This window comes from Nicotiana sylvestris, chromosome 3 (assembly GCF_000393655.2).
Source record: "Nicotiana sylvestris chromosome 3, ASM39365v2, whole genome shotgun sequence".
Lineage (NCBI taxonomy): Eukaryota > Viridiplantae > Streptophyta > Magnoliopsida > Solanales > Solanaceae > Nicotiana > Nicotiana sylvestris.
The window spans coordinates 176,566,587-176,571,643 of NC_091059.1; positions in this window are offsets into that span (position 1 = coordinate 176,566,587).

The window sequence follows — 5,057 nt, forward strand, 5'->3', positions numbered from 1 at the left end:
TTGTAAAACAAACTTAATTACTAACAATTGTAGAATTAAATCCTACATGCAAAATGCGACATATTTTTGTATTTTTAATAATTTAACAAATAAATATGCACAGACAAACATACAAATAATTACACAAAAATACCACAAAATTGCACACCAAGGAAAATTATTTTATTTTTGAATTTTTTGGGAGTAATTCTCATATTGGGCAAAAATCACGTGCTTACAGCTGCCCCTCTTTGCCCGAAGACACGAAGGGTTTTCGTGCAAAGATAAAACGAGCGATTTTTGCCCATCCGAGTACTCCGTGTGAAGCATTTTTTTGAAAAAGATTTGACCGAACCTTTGCTTCAAAGGTTTCCTACATATCCTGGGCTAAACAGGAATCAGGTCAATGTAGTTCGGGAAGTTTTGGTAGCTGGGACTACCGTGGGACTGCAATGTTACTGTTGTTGCATGCTATTACTACTGCTTACCGATCTCCTTGTTACACCGTGCTTAAAAGAAAACAAGAAGCTAGGCTAGACTGCAATTTGTTTTTGTTGCCTTGCTTTCTTGTCTGCTTGCATTTTTTTTCCGGTGCTTTTCTTCTGATGCTTTTCTTCCTTTCGACACATGCACTTGAGCTTTTTGCTGGGACCTCTTATTGCAACCTTCTGCTTCCCAGTGTTGGGGATTTTTATTGTTTCCTGCTGGGGATTCCTGTTGTAACCCTCTGTTTTATTGTCCTCTGACTTGATCTTGAAATGTATGCCTCTGTTGTATGGGCGGGCTCCCAACTTCAATACTTGAAAATTAAAGACTGAAATGTATGCCTCTGTTATCTGGGCGGGCTCCCAACTTCAACGCTTGAAATGTAAAGACTGAAATGTATGCCTCTGTTATCTGGGCGGGCTCCCAACTTCAATGCTTGAAATGTAAAGACTGAAATGTATGCCTCTGTTATCTGGGCGGGCTTCCAACTTCAAATAAACAACTTTTGAAATAAACGTCATTCCTCTCTTCAGGCGGGCTCCTGACTTCAACAACAACTTCTAAAATAAAATGCCTTTCCTCTCTTCAGGCGGGCTCCTGATTTCAACAACAACTTTGAAAATAATCGTCATTCCTCTCTTCAGGCGGGCTCCTGACTTCAACAACAACTTCTAAAATAAAATGTCTTTCCTCTCTTCAGGCGGGCTCCTGATTTCAACAACAACTTTGAAAATAATCGTCATTCCTCTCTTCAGGCGGGCTTCTGACTTCAACCAATAAATCGCTATTCTATTCTTCAGGGGGCTCCTGACTTCAACAACTTTTCAAAAAATGTCATTCCTTTCTTTGGATGGCGAGATTTCAACAACCCTTTTTTAAAAACGCCTTTCCTTTCTTTAGGCGGGCTCCTGACTTCAACCAATAAATCGCCATTCTGTTCTTCAGGGGGGCACCTGACTTCAACCAATAAATCGCCATTCTATTCTTCAGGGGGGCTCCTGACTTCAACAACTTTTCAAAAAATGCCATTCCTTTCTTTGGATGGCGAGATTTCAACAACCCTTTTTTAAAAACGCCTTTCCTTTCTTCAGGCGGGCTCCTGATTTCAACCAATAAATCGCCATTCTGTTCTTCAGGGGGGCTCCTGACTTCAACCAATAAATTGCCATTCTATTCTTCAGGGGGCTCCTGACTTCAACAACTTTTCAAAAATGTCATTCCTTTCTTTGGATGGCGAGATTTCAACAACCCCTTTTTTAAAAATGCCTTTCCTTTCTTCAGGCGGACTCCTGACTTCAACCAATAAATCGCCATTCTGTTCTTCAGGGGGGCTCCTGACTTGAACCAATAAATCGCCATTCTATTCTTCAGGGGGCTCCTGACGTCAACCAATACATCACCATTCTGTTCTTCAGGGGGCTCCTGACTTCAACCAATAAATCGCCATTCTATTCTTCAGGGGGCTCCTGACTTCAACAACTTTTCAAAAATGCCATTCCTTTCTTTGGATGGCGAGATTTCAACAACCCCTTTTTAAAAACGCCTTTCCTTTCTTCAGGCGGGCTCCTGACTTCAAACAATGAATCACCATTCTGTTCTTCAGGGGGCTCCTGATTTCAACCAATAAATCGCCATTCTATTCTTCAGGGGGCTCCTGACTTCAACCAATACATCGCCATTCTGTTCTTCAAGGGGGCTCCTGACTTCAACCGATAAATCGCCATTCTGTTCTTCAGGGGGCTCCTGACTTCAACAACTTTTCAAAAAATGCCATCCCTTTCTTTGGATGGCGAGATTTCAACAACCCTTTTTTAAAAATGCCTTTCCTTTCTTCAGGCGGGCTCCTGACTTCAACCAATAAATCGCCATTCTGTTCTTCAGGGGGGCTCCTGACTTCAACCAATAAATCGTCATTCTATTCTTCAGGGGGCTCCTGACTTCAACCAATAAATTGTCATTCTGTTCTTCAGCGGGGTTCCTGACTTCAACTAATAAATCGCCATTCTATTCTTCAGGGGGCTCCTGACTTCAACAACTTTTCAAAAAATGTCATTCCTTTCTTTGGATGGCGAGATTTCAACAACCTTTTTTTTTAAAACACCTTTTCTTTCTTCAGGCGGGCTCCTGATTTCAACCAATAAATCGCCATTCTATTCTTCAGGGGCTCCTGACTTCAACCAATAAATCGCCATTCTATTCTTCAGGGGGCTCCTGACTTCAACAACTTTTCAAAAATGTCATTCCTTTCCTTGGATGGCGAGATTTCAACAACCCCTTTTTTAAAAACGCCTTTCCTTTCTTCAGGCGGGCTCCTGACTTCAACCAATAAATCGTTATTCTGTTCTTCAGGGGGCTCCTGACTTCAACCAATAAATCGCCATTCTATTCTTCAGGGGGTCTCCTGACTTCAACCAATAAATCGCCATTCTATTCTTCAGGGGGCTCCTGACTTCAACAACTTTTCAAAAATGCCATTCCTTTCTTTGGATGGCGAGATTTCAACAACCCCTTTTTTAAAAATGCCTTTCCTTTCTTCAGGCGGGCTCCTGACTTCAAACAATAAATCGCCATTCTATTCTTCAGGGGAGATCCTGATTTCAACCAATAAATCACCATTCTATTCTTCAGGGGGGCTCCTGACTTCAACCAATAAATCGCCATTCTGTTCTTCAAGGGGGCTCCTGACTTCAACCGATAAATCGCCATTCTGTTCTTCAGGGGGCTCCTGACTTCAACAACTTTTCAAAAAATGTCATTCCTTTCTTTGGATGGCGAGATTTTAACAACCCTTTTTTTTAAAAACGCCTTTCCTTTCTTCAGGCGGGCTCCTGATTTCAACAACAACTTTTAAAACAAACGCCATTCTTCTCTTTAGGCGAGCTCCTGATTTTGGCAACAATTTTTTTTTTAAATAAACGTCATTCCTCTCTTCAGGCGGGCTCCTGATTTCAACAACTTTGGAAATAAAATGCCATTCCTTTCTTTAGGTTGGCGAGATTTAAATAACTTTAAAAATAAAATCATATTCGAGGGCGGACGAACCCAGAATATCCTATTCGAGGGCGGACGAACCCGAAATATCCTATTCGAGGGCGGACGAACCCGAACTATCCTATTCGAGGGCGGACGAACCCGAACTATCCTATTCGAGGGCGGACGAACCCGAAATATCCTATTCGAGGGCGGACGAACCCGAAATATCCTATTCGAGGGCGGACTAACCCGAAATATCCTATTCGAGGGCGGACGAACCCGAAATATCCTATTCGAGGGCGGACGAACCCGAAATATCCTATTCGAGGGCGGACGAACCCGAAATATCCTATTCGAGGGCGGACGAACCCGAAATATCCTATGCGAGGGCGGACGAACCCGAAATATCCTATGCGAGGGCGGACGAACCCGAAATATCCTATGCGAGGGCGGACGAACCCGAAATATCCTATGCGAGGGCGGACGAACCCGAAATATCCTATTCGAGGGCGAACGAACCCGAAATATCCTATTCGAGGGCGGACGAACCCGAAATATCCTATTCGAGGGCGGACGAACCCGAAATATCCTATTCGAGGGCGGACGAACCCGAAATATCCTATTCGAGGGCGGACGAACCCGAAATATCCTATTCGAGGGCGGACGAACCCGAAATATCCTATTCGAGGGCGGACGAACCCGAAATATCCTATTCGAGGGCGGACGAACCCGAAATATCCTATTCGAGGGCGGACGAACCCGAAATATCCTATTCGAGGGCGGACGAACCCGAAATATCCTATTCGAGGGCGGACGAACCCATTTTCAAAATCTTGGAATTGTCTTACCTCCGACTGTTTTTCTTCGAATCGTGTTGTCTTGCTATTTCTTAAAACTTGAATTGATTTCCTCGTTCCTTCGAGAAAATTTTCGACAATGGCAGAAAATCTTCTGCCCCAGATTTGGTGCTTTTCCTTGTTCTCCAGGTGGACGCCTGACTTCTGATATTTCAACTGTTCTTCCTTGTTCTCCAGGTGGATTTCTGATTGCTGATACTTCAATTGTTCTTCCTTGTTCTCCAGGTGGACGCCTGACTGCTAATACTTCCATTTCTCTTCCTTGTTCTCCAGGTGGACGCCTGACTACTAATACTTCCCTTGTTCTTCCTTGTTCTCCAGGTGGACGCCTGATTGCTAATACTTCAACTGTTCTTCCTTGTTCTCCAGGTGGACGCCTGACTTTTAACGCTTCAACTGCTCTTCCTTGTTCTCCAGGTGGACGCCTGATTGCTAACTTCAACTGCTCATCCTTGTTCTCCAGGTGGACGCCTGATTGCTAACTTCCATCGCTCTTCCTTGTTCTCCAGGTGGACGCCTGATTGCTGGGGATAATACCACTGGGGGAGTCTCCTTTCTTCCCCTCCTTCAAATTCAATTTTTTGTTGTTGTTTTTTTTCTCTTAACACTGCTGAGATAAAAGTGTTATTTTCTTGGGATAACGTTGTTGAGGATAACGCTGCTGGGGAATTTTATCCATTCAAATTGATGCTTCATTCTTCTGGAAGCTGCTGGGGATGATAATGGCTTTTGCTTTTTCTAAACACCAATTTCATCTCCTTG